We start from the raw sequence: 21,136 nt of genomic DNA, 5'->3' as shown, positions 1-21,136 counted from the left end.
AATTTTAGAGCGGCCTCCTGGCCGCTCGCATAGCTGTGGGTGACCACCCACAGCTATAGCGAGTGGCCAAAAAGATGGTCGCGATGGTCAAGACCATCGCAACCATCGGGCTTGCAACGAGACCCTTGTGGTAGGGTCTCGTCTGCCGCAAGCCATAGAGTGCTTTTGGCTATCAGAGCCAAAAACACTCCTACTGACAACACCTCCGTCTGGCCAGCCACGCCCCCGGCACGCCCACCAAAGGGGGCGTGCTGTCACTCACCATCGACAGCATGCCCCATTTGTAGCGAGACCCATAGCGACAGCTTGCCCGTCGCTATCCGTGTCTCGCGCATGCACACAACGGAGCCGGGTCCGTCGTGCGCATGCGCACTGGCCCAACATCGACCCGCTTGCGCGTGCTCAGCGCTCGCGAGCGGGTCGGAATCAGGCCCAGATTCCCTAAAGCTACCCATCACAAAAAATTAGAACTCTTATATAGTCTCTTGCTTATGCAGCCTTCATCTAGTCAAAGGCTGTAGGAAGCCCCCACTCTTGAACATGACACATACAACTGCCCATGGAAAAAGCAGCTCAATACCTGCTACCTTCAAAGACTGACCTTTGATGGTCATTGCAAAAGAGAATTGGATTGAAAATTGCAATCTCTTGAATCCAAATGGCATGTCTGTTGGTATTAGTGGAATGCGAGGAATGAACACATCCTCTTCTGTACCACATTCTGTTACTATAGTGACTTCAATGGCATGGGCTTTGAGAGAGTTTTTGTGCTAAGTTTTGTACCATCCAGGTTTCTCAGGAGCATGATGGTTTTGTGCAGAGGCATACCTGGTGGTCTCTGGCAGTTTAGAAATTAGGGGGTTTATTTACTAAGCCTTGGAAGGAGATAAAGTGAACGGAGATAAGGTACCAGCCAATCAGCTCCTATCTGCCATGTCACAGGCTGTGTTTGAAAAATGACAGTTAGGAGCTGGTTGGCTGGCACCTTATCTCCGTTGACTTTATCACCATCCAAAGCTTAGTAAATAGACCCATCAGTTAGATAATGCACAGACCATGGCATATGAAATTAGGTAATTAGTCAGTGCAGGTGCAGTGTGACAGTTGATCCTCCAACTCACTGCTCTTCCATTGGAGCTCTGCCTGCCCCCCACTGGTACATATCAGCTTGTGCCTTCAAATCAGTGCTGTTTTAGACCCGGGAAGACATCCTGAGCGAACTTGCTTAAACCAAAATATCAAATCAGACTCCACGGTCTACTTCGTGAGCTCCATGTAGCCCTCTGGCTCTGACAAACTTAGCCAAACACCTAATCCTGGTCAAGCTACACCACCATACCAAAATTGGTGGAGCTAGGTACAAAACTCTGGCCATGCATAAAGGCCAAACAGACAGACACACACTTTCTCGCTTATTATAAAATGTGTGTCTGATTTCTGCTATTAACCGCTTGTCTGCTTATTTGAGACAATGACCAGACAATAAGAGCCAAATTAAGATAATAGGTAATTCACAACCACAAAATAAATCTCAAGCAGGTCTTAAATTACCATAGCATAATGTATGCAATTTCCAAAAGACTTATAATATTATGCTATCACTCCTATAGGAAAATTGTAAAGATGGAAATATATATACCATGTGTACCAGGTTTCTGCTATTTACCACTTGTCTGAGACATTGACTGGAGAATGAGAGCACCTTATAGCGCACAGAATTAATTACTAAGTACAGTGTAGCTCTGCATCTGCTATTAACCCTGGTGTATTTCAAGAGAGGAGATCACAAATGGTACAGATGAAGATCTTGTGGGTCTGCTACAATGTAGCTTTATAAAAATGTAATGAATACTATACTATGGGTGTGGGTCTACTCAAATTTTACTTTGTAACAATGTAATGGATGCAGTACTAGTAGAAAAAAAAAGAACCTTACATAGAGATAAGGTGAAATAAAGAACAACAATCATGATTTCTAGTGGGTATAAATACGCCAATCTACAATGCATCTTGGACTAAGTTATCTAATAAATGTGTAAATACAAAAATAATGATAATTCAAAGTACACCTCTTGCAACAACAAAAATGTGATATGTAAAGTACAATGTGGAATGGAAGTTAGATATAGCTCCTTTCCAAGCGTGTGTCACTTGGACAGTGGATGGCCAATGAGAGTGTCCAGTACAGGTCCCAGAGCATAGTGTGCTTTCACTTACAAACACTGCAGTGTTAGCATGGAAATGCTCACAACCAATGAGAGGACACTGAAAGAAGAAAGGGGAGAGAAAGATATCTCTTACGGGGCAGAATGCTGTGCATCCCGCCACCCTTCAAATGCATGCCGGCGTTAGCAATGCCGGTATGCATGAAGAACACCGCAAAGGCCCACTCTGTTGGTAAGAACATCTCTTTGCAATGGAGGAATTTCTGGGTCTATGACCCATAAGCCCCTCTGGCATCCTTCTGTGCATGCCACGGAGGCTGCTGGGAGCCCATAGGCTTCTATAGGGTAACCATAACCAAGCCCCGGAGTGCATCGCATTTTGAGGCTTGGTGTATATGAGAAATGCAGTCAAAACTCGCATTTTCGGGGTTTGACTGCATTTCTCCCTTTGATGCATGCCGACCATGGTGTACTTGAAGTGGACAAAACAAAATAGCAGAGAGGGAGAACTGTATGGCAACTACATTGGTCCCATAATCTGTCTGACATACATTTTGCCATGGACTGGCCTGGTCACAGACTGGCTTGTTCAATTATTCTATTGCATACCTCCCAACATGACCCTCTCCAGGAGGGACACAATGCTCTGGTCCTGGAATTCCCTGGTAAGAGGCGGGGCTGCAGTGCAGTTCAAAATTCAAATAGGGGAGCCACACCAACTGTCATTTCACACGCTGCCAAACATCACTGACTGGGACTCACTGGCAGTTGGTGTGACTCCCCTATTTGAATTTTGGACAATACTGCAGCCCGGCCTCTGGAGCCACCACCAATCATAAATTACCAGGGAAGTCCAGGACCAGAGCATTGTGTCCCTCCTGGAGAGGGTCATGTTGGGAGGTATACTATTGGTTTATGATATACTGGTTTCAATGAATATCACTGTCTCATGAAAACCAGTGCACCTACCCCTCCCTATTTTTCTTAATACTTATCTTGTGTAAGGTAAGAACATTGATTTGTGCTATGGTTACTGAAGTTATGTGGTACATCTTGCCCAACTACCTCCCTAATTACTGTATTATGAAATCAGAGACTCATAAGAAGTACTGTAGTAAAGTGCCCCTGAAAATGAAGTTCAGATTTGGCAGTTGTTGCAATTTCTGAACCTGTTATGGTACTTTCAGTATAATAACTATGTTCTGTTAAAGTAAATGGGATGAATTTGTAACATGAACATATGTCCTAATTTAAAAAGGACAATCGTAAACCACAAACCTAAAATGGATGGAGTTTCATTACAAAATGAGCATTTGGGGCAAGTGGGGGTAGGGCTAATTTTATAATGTTTTAATGTTGGGAGGTATGTGTAAAATATTCCTTTTAAAGTGTAGCTATTGCCTTAGGCATCCATATTGTGGGCTGGCCAATCCTTTAATAACAAAAAGAGAGACCCTAACAAAATAGCCATGGTCATATACTTATTGCACTAAATTTATTTGAAAACAGCTATTTGCATAATCTTCTGATAAAAGCTGTCCTTTGTGGTGTGGGGACTTCTAAGTTTATGACCCGGGAGTCCTTCTGAACAGGTGGGAGCCACTTGGGACCCTGGGAGGGATGCTATTGGATTCCTTTCTGGGAAGTCTGCGATAAGAAGCCCATTCGCTTCTATTAGGCAACGCCTCTATAGATGGGGTTCCTATCTGGAACCTGCTCCGGAAAACTTTGTTTTCTTGAGCTTGGTGCATACAGCGAATGCAGTCAAACCTCTGAAAACAACATTTCTGGAGGGTTGACTGCATTTTTCAGTATAGTGCATCCTGCCCATAGAGAGATATGCCTGACAGAGTCCAGCGCAGGGTCAGCCAATGCTCTGGACCTGTACGTGATACTGAAATGGTCAGTGCAGCAGGTTTGACACCAGATATTGCTTATTAAATTAAGCTTGGCATCCTATAAAGCTCAGTACATTAGGCTAGATACAAGATATTGCACAGTACATTATGTTTCACACCTGGTAGAGACCAGTACATTAGGCTAGGCACCAGATATTGCACTGTATCTTATGTTTCACACCTGGTAGAGACCAGTACATTAGGTTAGCCACCAGATATAGCTCAGTTCATTTGGATAGGCACCAAATATAGCTCAGTACATTAGATTTGACACCAGGTAGAGTTTAGTATATTAGGTTGCCACTAAATGTAGCTCGGTAAATTATGTTTGGCACTAAATACAGTTGAGTACATTATGCTTTCCAGTACATTAGACTTGGTGCCAGATATAGCTCAGTTCATTAAGCTTGGCACCAGATATAGCTTAGTACATTAGATTACTAATAGATATAGCTCAGTACATTAGACTTGGTGCCAGATATAGCTCAGTTCATTAAGCTTGGCACCAGATATAGCTTAGTACATTAGATTACTAATAGATATAGCTCAGTACATTAGGTTTGGCATCATATATCTTAATAGTACATTAGGCTTTGTACCAAATATAAAGCTACACATTAGTGATGGCACTAGATATAGCTCAGCATGTTGTACTTGACACTAGATATGATTTTGCAAACACCTTGATGTGGAAGCAAGCTTACCATTACTTGGAATACATTTGTCTACTAACTACACCTCATTACTTTTATTTTTTTAGGTTCTACCCAATTAGTGTATATGATAGCTAAACCTTGTTCCTAAACATGAAATAGCTGCATCCACTGTGTGTAGAAGACAGGTATACTGTATCTCCCAGTAGATTTTTGAAAAATGGGTATGGCTCTGAACAAAAGTGGGTGTGTTTATGTGTTATCTGATCAGAATTAAAACAAATCAGTTGGAATTTGGGTGGATAGGGATGAGGATTATTTTCTCCTGATTTTGCACTTTTTAACTGTTAGGTATGCATGACATGGGGTGATGCAATTCGTCGAAAATCTTATCCCCATCCATCACTGACTAGTGCCACAATTTGAAGCTTTGTACAACAGTAGCCATGATGACGAGAATCACACTGCACCCCTCCTACCCACATGAACTTCAGGTGCAGAGGATAGTTATACACTAAAGGAAAGTAAGGGTAGCTGCATACTAGAGCTTTCTGCACCAGCGTGCATAGGGCAGGGACATGCGGTCAGGGTAGGCAGGGGAGACAGAGCCTCCCATGTCATACTCCTGAGATTTGATATAAAAATGATTAGAATAATACAAAGAAGATATTTATAACTTATAAACATCTTCTTTGTTTATTATAATAATTTTCATAGTTTACACTCACAAGCTTTGTAGAGCTCCCTGGGACTGAAGGGAGATGAGAGATGAGGCAGCAACAGCTCAGTCTCGCTTCTGTATAGTCAGACACTGCTTGCAGAGCTGGGGGTGGGGCCAAAACCTGGGCAGTAAGCTGCAAACAAGGAGAGCTAATACAGGCATGCCTCTGAGTATGAGGGGCGTGCCTTGAGCACTGATGGACACCTTGGATGTGTCATATGACCAGGAAGTGCACTGCAGTGTTAAGAGATTGGAGCTCAGCAGCAGCAAGAAAATGCATTGCACAGTGATGCAGGTAGGAGAATCAATGGAAACTGAAGCTTAGTGTAGTGAGGGAAGAGTTACAGTGGGTAGGGGGTGAGACAGGCTCCCAGCTCTCAGACCCATCTCCATGTGTGCCTCCCCAGCCATTGACTAAACCACACATCACTGGCATAGGGCCCAGGTCCCTTGTGTTTCTGCTTCCTTTACCTCACATATCTGGCAGTGTAATGATTGAATTTCTGTCACACTAACATTGATCATCTCTAAGAATGCTGCTCCCAGAGTTTATAGCGCATATCAGTGCTAGTGTGACAGGAACAAGACATTCTTACTGCTTACTGTGTGCAAAGAGATGATAAATGCTGGACTGCTGTGGCCAAAATATAATCTCAGAATAATTCTCAGATTATTGTTTACTAGTTTAAAATAAGGAGACCAGGTCACACAGGAACGCTGCTTACATTTCCACAGGGATAGCGGATATGGGACACGTTAAAGATCACATTGCTCTCCACATGTTTATTCATCTACGTGGCTATGAATATGTCTGATATTCACATATGTCTAGATAGATACATTTACTTTGCCTTATCTCTTTTTTAGCAGACAGTAATTATTTTTCAGCCACTCCATTCATACCCTCTGCTATTTTCATTTATCTCCATTGTCACTGTATGTCTATAGTAATATTGGTAATGGTTACCACAGCAATATAATATTGATATTATTGCAATCAAACTGACTTTGCTTTTCTGACTGCCTGCATTATTTACCTCCTAATTCTAGCCCTCTTGGAATGCCTGAGAACCCTGTCATATTGCCTAGCCAGAGGGGGAATTCACCTTGGTTTGTTTGACTCTGTCTCCCTTAAAGCAAAAATGCTCGAGGTGGCCAAATGGATGTGCTATGTTGCATTATAAATCCAGGTAATGGATATTTCCCTTGGACAAATCCATGCATATCAGTATACTGACTGCTCTAACTGAGGTTTGTAACCTTGGTCCATGCTTCAACAGTCACCTTGACAACAAACACCACAGGAATTATTTACCTCATGCACTTAGTTCCCGCACTTTCCTTTGCAGCTAGTAATGAGCTCTGTGATAAGAGTTTTCTTCCCATTAATTGAGCTTTTTCTATGAACTGTACTGACACTTTTTTCTCCTGCTTCGTCTAACAAATTGAAAACTGTTGGCCAAATAATATAAATTGTTAAAAACAACCACAGACTAACAGGAGATGGCTCATTTACCAATATAAAAAAAGACAAGTAATAGAACACATAATATTTCACACGCTTTACAGACTTGAAATACAATGTTTACGAGTCATATTTATAATAGCACAACAACAACATAAAAGGTTACCATCTTTTTTTTTTTAAAGTCTAAAAAGTAGATTAAGAAATTTCCATCCAATGTGCCTTTTGCACTAGTGTGGCAATAACTTTTGCCTGCATTGGGATTTTTTTTTTTTTAAAGCTACATGCAACTTGCAAGTTGAGAAAGTTGTGCTTTATGTCGTGTTGTAAAGCTTCACCACCAGCGTTGATGTTGTCATTGTCACTGCACTTCATAATAGTCACAAGCAATGGACACAAATCTGTACCAGTCAAATATAAATGTCTTTCTAAATCGTTCCTCTTTGTGATCGACTTAAATTTCAAGTTCAGTTTTATAAATTTAGACAAATTTACACAAATTCTATAAAATGTATCCATATATGGTATGCAAAAAACATATCCAAAACCACTGACTGCATATCATAAAAGTATAAAACAGACATGAATCAGAACTAAAATGGGGATTTTATATAGGATAACACGGGACAGGCAATGTTTGCTGGGTTAAAATTCCTGATATTGTCTGTGAGATTATCAGGGTCCAAAAATGTGACTGTTAAACAAAGAACATTTCTTTCTAGTACTGTTTATTAAAATCTGAATTATTAATAGCAATTTTTCCCCACAACACAGACTGCCTTATACACAAAGTACACACTACACACATACGTATGCGAATATACAGATTCAATATTAATCAAGCATTATGCAACATAAACAATTCTAGAATAAAGAGAACATTATCATAATAAAATGCAAATATTCTTTTGCTTTGTTTAGGTGGTTTATTTAAAACAATCTAGAAGTGCACTCAATGGCTTTTAATTATTTTATTTCATTATGTTATCTTATTTAAAGGGTGAAAAATCAAAAATTCTAATAATTAATATATTGGTATCAAAAGCAATCCCAGAGAACAGGCAGTTAGTGGAAGTCGGTGAGCATGACCTTATCTTGTACAGACATACACATAGCGTGTCAGTTGTACTAGACACTGGGTGCACTCAAAATCTAAATATCCAACAAACACATTGTCACAGAACAAAATGCATGGAGGCAGCAGAAACAGCAGCAGCACAGGCTTCTGTGTGTAATCACTTGTCACACATGAAAAGAGATGTGTGCAGTGTCTGCCTGTGTCATTGTGCCTGAGAGACAGGGACACTGCAAGTTGCTCAATGCAGAATGAGAACTATGGGATGAACCTGACAGACTGCATGGCAAACCCACCTCTGACTCCTGGAACCAGATGGAATTCCAGCCAAGTGACAGGTGCAGGGGTCACTGCATTGAGCCCAGCAGGAGAGAAGCCCCTTTGGTGCTGATGTTTATGGCTGCAGGTCCCTCTCAGAAGATTGCACTGAATGGACATTCCTGGCTCTTTTACATTTTTGCTTTCAGGATAGATCCACCTTGGCTGGTATTACTGTTGTCACCCCTGGACAGCAGGCTGGGAAGCAGCAATGGACTGGTACAAACACTGGTTTTATCCTTAGCATTTTCTCTCCCCCTCTGTGACCAATGTAGTTACTATCAGGGCTTCCAGCTACTGGAGTGGTTTCACAGCAGCTGTGAAAATATGAAAGGCAGAACAGGGGTGTATGGGATGGGGAACAGAGACTGTGAGTGCCATCTGCAGGGAAATACAGGCAGCAACCCCAGTCACTATGCCTGCAATACTCTTTTATGAAAAGTGTTAACCATTTGCAACACAATTCATTCTATACACCTAAAATGAGTATTTTGTATGCAGTACATAATATATCTCCTCGGCTGTTGTTTCCCTGCAGCTGTTGTACTTGAATCATTGGCTGGCAAAGGATGGTGGGAGCTGTAGTTCAGCAACTGGAAACATGGCACTTGCCTCCTACTATCATATGGCCAAAGAGACATGTAAAACATTTTCTTTAAGAAAGACGCATTTTTTCTGTGTGCTTAACAGATGTAACTTGATATACTTTCACATTTCCGTTCCCAAAAAAACAAAATGCTAATTATACAAGTTAAAACACAATAATATAACCTACTAATAATAACCAGAGGAGTAGCGTGGAACCATGGCGCCCGGAGAAAGTGCATGTCGCAGTACCCCCCCCTCCCTGTACTAAACTGTGCCAGCGGGGTATGGCCAGCCTGCGGGGGAATACTGAAATGAAGAAGAAAAACAGTAAACAGTGGCAGTATTATGCTGGGCATTGAGGTCCCATTGGGGAATAAAATGCTTCGGTGATCTGACATTAAGGGTAGCTCCTTTGGCACTGCTTTATTTATGTATAGCACCTAGGATCTGACCTATCTCATTTGAAGCATTATTAGTCAATAGAGGAGATTGTATTATATATTCTGATCATTTAATTTAAATTGACAGAATACATGTGCAAGAGTGAAATTACACAGGGTGCAGAGCTTATTACTGCAATTACTGCCCCAAGCAGCTATCACTGGAGTGGGAACACCTATGGGAAGCTCCATTCTCAGCTATGCTCCTACATCGCATATATACATTGCACCTATATAATGTGAGTAAAACTAACCATGTTCTGTCTACCACCATTATTTCAGGTCTCCTAATACAGTATTTTTTAAAAGACCTTTCAAATAACACTGTGTGGTCATGCCTAGGAACACCTCATTACTTTATATAGCAAAGCAGTGACTTTTTTTTAAACTCATACCTGTCAATAAGAAAAGGAGAGGAAAGGGGAGGTTACAGAAGCCAATAAGAAAGGAGAGGAGAGGGACAAAGAGTTGATCAGAGAGGCGTGGTGACAGAAGCCAATAAGACAGGAGTGGACAGGGACAAAGAGCCGATCCCATGGTAGATAGGGGAGGGAATTAAAGAGATGAGAAGTGAATGTAATCAATCTAATAGGAAAGGGAAGGTGACAGAAGATGATCACAGTGGAGGGAGGGCTGGAGGGGAGACAATCTGGGCAGCTTGAGGGAGCATGAAATATAGAAACGGATCTCAGATCTGTAACTTATTTAGGATATAGAGCAAACAAACCGAGAAAAAACTAACTGGCAGCCGTCATAACGTGCTGCTCCCCAGTAATTCCAGAAATCTGGATGGCGCCCTCTGTCCATTTTGGCACCCGGAGCTCATGCTCCACTAAAACCACCCTTGCTACACCCCTGATAATAACCATATCTGCAATCACATATGTTGTATCAATTCCAGATATCTAGTGAGCCAATGGGGATTGTGATCCTCCAACATGACTACTTCCACTAAACATGACCACTTCCACTAAACATGACCACTTGCACTATACATGACCACTTCCACTATACATGACCACTTGTACTATACATGACCACTTGTACTATACATGACCACTTGTACTATACATGACCACTTGTACTATACATGACCACTTCCACTATACATGACCACTTCCACTATACATGACCACTTCCACTATACATGACCACTTCCACTATACATGACCACTTGCACTATACATGACCACTTGTACTATACATGACCACTTCCACTATACATGACCACTTGTACTATACATGGCCACTTCCACTATACATGACCACTTGTACTATACATGACCACTTCCACTATACATGACCACTTGCACTATACATGACCACTTGTACTATACATGACCACTTGTACTATACATGACCACTTGTACTATACATGACCACTTCCACTATACATGACCACTTGCACTATACATGACCACTTGCACTTGATCCTCTAACATGACCACTTCCAATATACTCTGCTCTTAGACTTCACACTTATGATTACAGTCACCCTTGAAACACCCTTCTCATAAATTAACTAGTGCATCACAGGTGGCTGCAATCATAAATTAAGAGGGAAGTCCAGAAGCGGAGCATTTTGTACAAGAAGTCATGTTGAAGGGTCTGCAGGCCCCAAAGAAAGACTATCCCTCTAACACCCTTTTTACACCGCAGCTGGGTTATTGGCGGGTTAACCCGGGTTGCTGCTCAGTGTAAAAGGGGCCAGGGTTGGATTCCCGGGTCGATTGACCCAGCAATCCAACCTGGGTAGCTTTCCCTGGGGAACCTATTTAATAATTGGGCAATTATCCTGAATGTGGCTATATAGGCCCTCATTCAGAGCCACTCGCTAGCGGCAGTACGCTCGTTCCGAGCGATGTTCGCACATCTGCGCATGTGTACGGTTTTTAGTACGCATGCGCGAACCAGTCAGTGTGGCCGAAAATCATTTGTACGCAATATAGCGAGTGCCTGCTATTTTGAGTGACAGAATGAGGCGTATGTGGGTGGTAACAGGGGAAGGTGTTTGAAAACGGGGAGTGGAGATCCGTTCGCAGGCGTGCTTAAAGGTCAAAACGGGCGTTTTATGGGTGTGCATAATTAATATAGCAGCGTCAATGACCACGTCACTTGGTTTTTTTTAACTCAGAACTGCTCGCAAAATAGCGGTTGAAAAAACCAACCACAAGAATAGCGAGCAGTTCATATCCTGTTCGATGTACTCGATTAATCTAATAAATAGCGGACATGACGTATGGTGCGAGCGGCCAGGGGGCGTTTTTAAGAAATAAAAGAGCGTATGTATGAGGTGTGAACAGACTGCAATGTGCGAACGGATCATTTGCATAGCCACCCCTTGTTTTTGAACGAACGAACGCAAATAGCGAACGGCTCTGAATGAGGGCCATAGTTGCAATAACACAGTATTTACTAACAAGCCAGTAACACTGGGCAAAAATAAAATAATATTGGGACCAGCACACCATTCCAGACTTTCAATAGTGCAAATTATTTCTAAAAATATATTATAGCCATATACTATTGCAGAAATGTCAGTATCATAAAATATTTATTGCTATAAAAGCATCAATTATATTTTCAATAAACTGCATCAATACATATCATATAAATGTCTCTTGAGAAGCCAACTTTGAGAAAAGTTATATAATTTATGCTGGAACAGATTCAAAACTTAACCCCTTAATAGCCAAAAGATGCAGATACATTATTAGTCCACCTTGACTTTTACCAATGAATTGTAGCAGATTTATTAGTATTCGATCAATCCAACCTGGGTAGCTTGCAGGGTTTAAAGCTAGGTGCCACCAAACTATGCAGTGTTGTCAACGATTAGGCTTTAACTCCCAGATAAACAATCTAGTGCATACACACTGTGCAATATAACAAAAGACCAAACAATATATCTTGCATCGTTTGGTTTTTAGATCGTTAACTATATAATGTAACCATATCGCCTGGTCGTTTGGTAGTGCATACACATTGAGGGGAATTGTTAATGAGATTAGCAGATCTTCCTGCATGTACAAAAGATCTGAAGATACGATGGACGTCACCACAGAAGTGCGCAAAGTGCGTACACACTTGACGACTGGAACGATTTGTCATTCCGATGCGATGGAATCGACCAAATCGTTCAAAATATCATCTAGTGTATGCCTAGCTTGACACAGGAACGACCCATGTAACCCTGCAGTATAAACGGGTAAACTGGGTCGTCCAACCTGGGTCCCGTTTACAGCATGGGAAGATCCAGATTTCCCGATGCTTGGAGATGACAAGCGCCGGCAGAAGAGTGCCACTGCACATGGGTGCAGTATGAACGGTGCCTACCCAGAAATAACCCGGGATGGCGTCACAGTTTGAAAGGGGTCTGTCCTGGGTCTGACACAGTTTGGAACCATGGCCCTCATTCAGTCCCACTCGCGAGCGGCTGTCCGCTCGCAAGTGGGTCGCTGGTCTGCACTGCGCATGCGCACGACGGAGGGAGCTCCGTCGTGCGCATGCGCGAGATGCGCCGAGCGAAGGACTTTCCTTCGCTCGGAGTGTCTCATCAAAGGGGGCGTGCTGTCGATGTTGACTGACAGCACGCCCCCTTTGGTGGGCGTGCCGGGGGCATGCCTGCCAGACGGAGGCGTTCCAAACTGGCTGATAGAGCCAAAATCACTCCTGGCCTTGCGGTTGAAAACCTCAACCGCAGGCTGTTGCTCGCAGTGGCGATGGTCGCGATGGTCAAGACCATCGCGGCCATCATCCTGCACGCTCGTATATGCTGTGGGTGGTGACCCACAGCTATACTAGCGTCCAGGAGGACGTTCCATATTAATGGAGGTGGGCCCTGATTCAGAGCGAGCGCTCTGGTCAGAGCGTCCGGCTCTGAATCAGGGCCCATTTTCCAAGTCCCGGGGCAGATCTGGAACTTAGGTGTAAAAGGGGTATAACAGAGCCATGGGACATCCCTGTGTGTAGGAAGAAAAATAGGCTGATGTCGTTTTTAAGAAAAAGACAGTACTATAAATGAAACTATTGTATGTCAATGATTAGTCACTGAAAGTTACTTGGAAAATTATGAAAGGAGGGTGGAATAACTCATCAGTTGCTGCAGCTTTCATTCACATGCTGCAATTGCAGAAGATGCTCCCTCTTAAAATTTCCCTGGGGAACCTATTTAATAATTGGGCAATTATCCTGAATGTGGCTATATAGGCCCTCATTCAGAGCCACTCGCTAGCGGCAGTACGCTCGTTCCGAGCGATGTTCGCACATCTGCGCATGCATACGGTTTTTAGTACGCATGCGCGAACCAGTCAGTGTGGCCGAAAATCATTTGTATGCAATATAGCGAGTGCCTGCTATTTTGAGTGACAGAATGAGGCGTATGTGGGTGGTAACAGGGGAAGGTGTTTGAAAACGGGGAGTGGAGATCCGTTCGCAGGCGTGCTTAAAGGTCAAAACGGGCGTTTTATGGGTGTGCATAATTAATATAGCAGCGTCAATGACCACGTCACTTGGTTTTTTTTAACTCAGAACTGCTCGCAAAATAGCGGTTGAAAAAACCAACCACAAGAATAGCGAGCAGTTCATATCCTGTTCGATGTACTCGATTAATCTAATAAATAGCGGACATGACGTATGGTGCGAGCGGCCAGGGGGCGTTTTTAAGAAATAAAAGAGCGTATGTATGAGGTGTGAACAGACTGCAATGTGCGAACGGATCATTTGCATAGCCACCCCTTGTTTTTGAACGAACGAACGCAAATAGCGAACGGCTCTGAATGAGGGCCATAGTTGCAATAACACAGTATTTACTAACAAGCCAGTAACACTGGGCAAAAATAAAATAATATTGGGACCAGCACACCATTCCAAACTTTCAATAGTGCAAATTATTTCTAAAAATATATTATAGCCATATACTATTGCAGAAATGTCAGTATCATAAAATATTTATTGCTATAAAAGCATCAATTATATTTTCAATAAACTGCATCAATACATATCATATAAATGTCTCTTGAGAAGCCAACTTTGAGAAAAGTTATATAATTTATGCTGGAACAGATTCAAAACTTAACCCCTTAATAGCCAAAAGATGCAGATACATTATTAGTCCACCTGGACTTTTACCAATGAATTGTAGCAGATTTCTTAGTATTCGATCAATCAATGGCAAAGAAAGAGACATATGTTTGCCATTTCATACTACTCCTGGAATATTTATCCTGTCTGTATTTCTACTGCTTACGTATTACCGGCCAATTGCTACAAATAGGTAAAAAATAAACTGAAGTAGCATGCTCACCTTGCTGATTTATAATCAATTGCTGTCAGCCTTTAGAAATATAGTTTTAGTAAGTTTCGATTATATTTCACATGCTGACAAGCCAATTCATCCATGACCTTTAAAGATCTTGCAGCAAAAACTGTTTACCTAGTGCTCTTGTGACTTCTGGTGCACGGATTATAATTTCACCATCAAAGGATTTGCATTGTTAAATTATGTGCTGCCATGGACCTATAATAGTACAGTACATTAAAGAGTTTTTACATTTTTGGAAATTCTACTTTATTTTACCTTTGCCTTTACCTACTAGTTATACTTCTGTGGGGAACAACCCTACAATCACTAGAAATAGATAAGTGCTACAAGCATTGCAGCATCACACCCATCCATTGTATTGTGTGCTACAGAAGGGAGGAATACTAATGAATCAGACACCTGACAGAACACACCTTCAACCTGGGCATAATTGATTTATACCCTAACTAAGCTCATGCAAATAAATGTCTTAATTCTCTTCAACATAAGCATTAAAAGGGTTGTGCGGGTCAATGTTGAAAGGTAGGTAGTTATGCCACTTGTTTCCGTTGGACCTATCACTAGGCTGGGTAGAAATTAGACAATATATTGTCCGATATACTGATTTGAGGCGGATCAGAAAGATATAAATTTTTGAGTTTACTGTATACCCACGTGGCATCAGCGAGGTCGTGTGATTGGCCATACTACAAGCAGTGCAGTGCATATTAATGAAGGACGGAACGTTAAATCTTCTAGTGGGTACTGGCAATCTTGTATGGTCCGGGGTTGAAGGGTAATCGACCAGACTGTCGGCAAGATTGCCGGATTGTGCACACTTCCTCCCTTTGGGCCTGATTCACAGATGGACGCAAATCCATTTGCGACTGCGATTCCGACACAGTGGACTATATGCTAATGACTTAGCTGATGTCTTGTGCACTGAGATGCCCACCTCCTGTGTCTCACATCCACCGCTTACGTACAATGCGGGAACATTAGTCGCACATCGGTTTCACAACTAACTTCTGAGTAAGCCTATGCAGCCTTAGACAAAGCACCTCTCCTAAGACACCAGGTTCTCTCCAGCTGTGAGCGAATTTGCAGAGGCTCACTAGAACACACCTAGAAAATGGCTCCAATACGCCTGCGTTATGTCCCCCAAATGCTTAATGTTCGTCACTTGCTTTGCAATAAATCCTCTCTGTGTCCACCGTCGCTAATTCATTGCCGCGCGCACAGTGTGTCTGTGACTTATGCACAGTAGCAAAAAATGTATCCACTGCCACCAACATCGACATTGCGTACTTTGGGCCTGATTCAGAACTGCATTGTGTGTTCAGAATTAAATGTGAATGTATTCAGACTTGGTCACATCTATGCGACCACACTGGTCCAATAAATCCACCTGTGGCGCTGCCGGCCCCATCCTCTCTGAGCTACGTAATGATGATATGCGCCCAATGTCATTATGCCCTGTGAGTCCACTCTGGGGCATCAAAGGACTAGCTCATATTCAGCAACCCCCCAAACTGCCCTTTTCCACCTATCACAAGTCGAAGAAAATTAAAATGCAATCGCCAGCATCTTCCAGCACTAACTTGCTGCCTTGTACATAAAACAGGAATAATTGTGAAAAAATATGGTTATTATATAGTAGTTACATAGGGGAAAGCACTTGGTGTGGGTGCAGTAATGGGACGTGAAAAAGAACACTGCAGGCCTAGATTACAGATTGTAATGCGCTTATAATGGCCTTTACCTAACTCACCACAGGGCTAGAGCCGGTCCTGCCAAATCATTAATACTACTCACTATAGACATGTTCCACAAATACTGTGTTTCATTACACTGGAACCTGGGATTTATTTAGTGTTATTAGCAACATTTTATGAAGTTCTCTGAGGTATCTAGGCTGTGATCTTTTTTATTGATGCCAAACATTCAATTTAGGTCTAACAGTAGATGTCCTCCCAGTGAAGCAGTACATAAAAACGTGAGCCTTATGTGATACAGTAAAAGGATTTTTTTCTCAGAACTTGAAAGAGAGATATAAGACTTAAAAGGTGGTTCTTTAGATTGGTGCTAGTGCCTGTCATATCAGTATCATATGGGGTCTATTTACTAAGCCTTGGATGGATATAAAGTACCAACCAAGCAGCTCCTAACTGTCACTTTACAGGCTGTGTTTGAAAAATGACAATTAGGAGCTGGTTGGCTGGTACTTTATCTCCGTTCACTTTATCTCCATCCAAGGCTTAGTAAATAGACCGCATAATTTGTAAGAGCATTGCTTCTTTCAATAATTTACCTCACAAAATCTAATCTACATTTTTAATATCTTCAGCAACTACTTTCTTTCTTTACTAAAGGCGGATCAGCTCCTGTAGAATAGGCTTAAATAGGATGAGGTCAATGTCCCAACAGTCAGGATGCCGACGCATAGAATGCTGCCGCATTAATCCCGACACCTGTCGGAATCCCGACCGCCAGCATCCCGACGTTTAATACTGGGGTTAGGGAGAATGTTAGGCAGTAAGGGGAGGGTTAGGCACTAAGAGGGGAGGGTTAGGTTTAGGGCGAGGTTAGGTTTAGGAATTAGGGGTGGAGGTTAGGTTTAGGCATTGGGGATGGAGGCTTAGGGGTAGGGAGAGGGGAAGGGTTAGAATACTGACCAGTGGCAGATTTTACCTAGGGGCTGTGGGTCTGAAGCCCCCAATAACATCCACCACCTGCAGGGACTGCCTAGGCTGGCAACAGTGGTAGTGACTTCCCATTGGAAGTCACTACCACTGTCCCTGCTGATCACAGGCAGTCTCAGGGGGAGGCGTTTCCTCCCCTCTGGAAATGCCAGTCCGGGTTGCAATAGCAGAGAGAGTGCTTCCCATGCAGCCTCTAAAAGCCAGCCTGTCTGCCAGCCTAGCATCAGGTCTGGGCTTAAGCTACGCCCTTGATTTAGGCCACGCCCCATGGCTACATACTTCAGCTCCACCTCCTGGTGACATCAGCTGTCAATCACCGGGATGGCAAGGGAAAATAAGGATGATGAGCACTGCAGACACCCCAGCCAGACAGGTAAGGAGCCCCCTGCCGATACTGACCAACAATTGTCGGCATCCTAACCCCGCCAGAATCCCGCCAGGATCCCGAGCACTGGCATTGGGTGCCTAACCTGGTTTAAATAGTTAAGATATCCTACCTTAAACCATGGGTGTTTCAAGAGTGGAGGGAGCCAGTGTGCAGTCTCAGTCACAGGCCCCCTCCTCTCAGTCAGGCGGCCGGCAGCGCACTGGGCGCCAGCGCCACATTGATAGACTCTGGGAACTAAAGTGTGCCCAGAGTCTATAGCGCATGCGCAGGTCACCGGGAAAATTGCCACTGCGGCCATTTTCCCTGTACTGCACAGGTGCAAAACGATGGGAAAATGACCAAGGTGGCCATTTTCCAGGTGTTTTTATAGCGCTGACGTGAGGCTCCGGAGAGGTAAGTATAATATGGGTGCAAGGTGTGCGGTGCAAGCCTGTGTGCACCGCACACCCTGCACCCATTATAAATACGGCCCTGCCTTAAAGTCTTCTAGTTATGTGCTCAGGAGTGGCAGCCATTTTGTGCCATAAGTTCCTCCTGCCTTAATGATTCCAGTCTGGTTTATTTTAGAGATGAGCGGGTCCGGTTCTCTGAGAACCAGACCCACCCAAACTTCCACATCCGAGGCGAGAACTGAGCTAGGCTCGGGTTTTCCTGCCTGACTCGGATCTCAAAATGAGGCAAACACCATCCTCACGCTGTCGGATTCTCGCTTGTTTGTATTATATAAAGGGCCCCATTCTCACTCTGGCTGTAGAGAGAGAAGCTAGCAGACATAGTCAGTCACTGTCAGTCACTCAGTGTGTGTGTCCAGTGTGGGTCTTGGCCTAAAGGCTTCTGCTGTGTTGTCCATAAAGGGACTTAGGCTGCAGTATATAAAGGGGGGCTTCCTTCAGTGGGTGCTGAAGCTGCTGTGTCACTTGTCCTGTCAATTAACTGTGGCAGCTGCTGTGTTTCTGTCCTGTTCATCAGGCTAGGGCTGCAGTCCATAAAGGGGTGAAGTGTTGTCCAGGGGGGGGGTGCTCTGTCAATCAAGGGTGCTCTTCCCCAGTTTTTTTAAAAAAAAGAAGCTTTTTTTTGTGTGTGCGTCAGCATCTTAGCTGCGCTTTTATTGTATGGTGACACTGCCGCAATTTATCGTCCACGTATTGTGACTCTGCAGGTGGTCTGTCCGCACTCGGCAGGGGTGCTTTGTTGTCCATCAAAAAAGCGTGCTGTCTGTGTTGTTAATCAAGGGGCTGCTGCCTCATTCAGGGGTGCTCTTTACCAGTGTAAAAAAAAATATTGTTTGGTGACACTGCCGGTCAGACCGCAGTATGAGTCTGATGATATGGAGGACGATCAAATAAGAGGAGAGCAGGAACGACTTACCAGTCTTGCAGCTGCTGCCAGCAGTCATGATGATGACGCAAGGCCGTCAACGTCATCTATGAAGGCCAATGCCCAAAGGCTTAAGTTAAAATAAAAAAAGCAATGTTTTACAGTGCTAAAGAAAAAAAAATTAAAAGCTAAGTTAGCTGCAGAGAAACAAAAAATTGGCAATATGCCATTTACTACACAAAGTGACAAGGAAAGGATAAGGCCTTGGCCTTTATTTATGACTGGTGGTTCTGCATCTTATGATGATGTAAGCCCTTCTCTCTGTAGAAGTGTCAAAAAATTAAAATCACTAAGGCACATGAACCAACTGTGTGCTCAGAAAGGTCACAGATCCCCGAGAAGAGTCCAAGTGTGTCCACGGTTGCCATATGTGAGCCTGACCTTTCTTATACTGTACTTGAAGAGGATCTTCCTTCCACCATTTGTGTGCCCTCTGCAAATGTGGGGATGAGCAGCACAAGTCAACATGCTGACGTAGAAATCGAGGATGCTTCTGTGCAATTGCACCAGGAGGATGAGGAGGATATTTCTATAGTTGGAACTAACAAGGATGATGAGGATGTTGATGATGAGGATGTTGATGCCGAGGATATGGTTTGTGTAAATCAGGCAACAGTTGTTGTCCATGGTAGAAAAAGACCATTGTTGTCATGCCAGGGCAAAAGACAAAAAAAATCTACTTCTCATGTGTGGAATTATTTCCACCCAAATCCGGACAACAGTAGTCAAGCGATCTGTAATGTTTGCCAAGCAAGAGTGAGTAGAGGTAAGGACCTTTACCATCTAGGAACCTCCTCCCTGTTATGTCACTTGCAGAGCATTCATCAAATTCAAAAGTGTTTTTCAAATTCAAAAACTTTGGCTAAAAACTTAACAATAAGTCCAGTGTCACCTAGCTGCTCCCTTCTCTCTGTTAGATCCAAGCACCACCATCAACATGTGTAATCATCAACATCCTCAATCATGATAGGAAGTAGTTCTGCATCCAATTTCATAAGAATGACTGACTCCTCTCCTATCCGTGATTCCTCAGAAGGATCCTTGAGTGCTTCGCCTGTTGTTGCTGCTGCTGCTGTGAGTGAATCTTCATCTCAGAAGGGGACCAGGAAGAAGACTACTTTTAGCAGTTTAACAAAACAATTGACTGTCAAACAATCCTTTGCATGGAGGAACATGTATGACAGCAGTCACCCAGTTGCACAGCGGATTACTGACGCCATAACAGCTATGCTGGTATTAGATGTGTGTCCAGTATCTGCCATTAATGAAGTGGGTTTTAGACAGTTAATTGAGGTCCTATGTCCCCACTACCATGTCCCTTCTAGATTCCACTTCACTATAACAGCAATTCCCAGTCTGTACAAGGACATTAAAAAAAAACTTATTAGTGTCCTCCGAAATGCCATTGTGCCCACTGTCCACTTAACCACAGATATGTGGACAAGTGGGACAGGGCAAACTAAAGATTACATGATTGTGAAAGCACACAAACAGCAACAGCAGCAGCATCTAACAAATGCTAGCTCATTCAGAGGCAGGCTACTCTGTGTATCACCAGTTTCACTAAGAGGCATGCTGCTGAGGACCTCTTAGAAAAACTCAGAGAAATCATTCCAAAATGGCTTACCCTGCTTGGACTCTCCTCAGGATTTGTGATTTCTGACAATGTCACCAATATTGTGCAAGCATTACATCTAGGCAAATTCGAACACGTCCTATGTTTTGCTCATGCAATTAATTTGATGGAGCAACATTTTGTTAAAAATGACGGGCGTGCAGGAGATGGTATCGGTGGCCCAAAAGATTTCGGGTAATTTTCGACATTCAGCAACTGTGTGTCAAAGATTGCAGCACCAGCAAGTACTGTTGAATTTGCCCTACCATCAGCTGAAGCAAGAGGTAGTAACTAGGTGGAATTCTACCCTTTATATGCTTCAGCGGATGGAGGAGCAGCAAAAGGCCATCCAAGGCTACACAATGACCTATTACATAGGGAAAGGAGTGGGAATGCACCTTAGTCAAGCACAATGGTGAATAATTTCCA

The 21,136-nt window shown here is 43.1% G+C and overlaps 1 protein-coding gene across 4 annotated transcripts in view; it reads right to left on the bottom strand.

Annotated features, from left to right (window-relative positions):
• The window catches only part of LOC148541907 (cGMP-dependent protein kinase 2-like), a 198,963-nt gene extending 184,016 nt beyond the window's left edge, over positions 1-14,947 (bottom strand). For 2 of the 4 annotated variants that reach the window (XM_088473391.1, XM_088473421.1), the window contains exon 1: positions 14,629-14,930. The gene's annotated coding sequence lies outside the window, so the exon portion shown is untranslated. Of the gene's footprint in view, positions 1-8,273; positions 8,566-14,628 lie in introns of those variants that run through there. The other 2 variants (XM_088473410.1, XM_088473401.1) reach the window with 2 other exon arrangements.
• Between the last annotated feature and the right edge of the window lie 6,189 nt (positions 14,948-21,136).

This window comes from Taudactylus pleione, unplaced genomic scaffold (genome assembly GCF_031769625.1).
Source record: "Taudactylus pleione unplaced genomic scaffold, aTauple2 ptg000016l, whole genome shotgun sequence".
NCBI classification, from domain to species: domain Eukaryota; kingdom Metazoa; phylum Chordata; class Amphibia; order Anura; family Myobatrachidae; genus Taudactylus; species Taudactylus pleione.
This window is presented reverse-complemented; position numbering and strand designations above follow the sequence as displayed.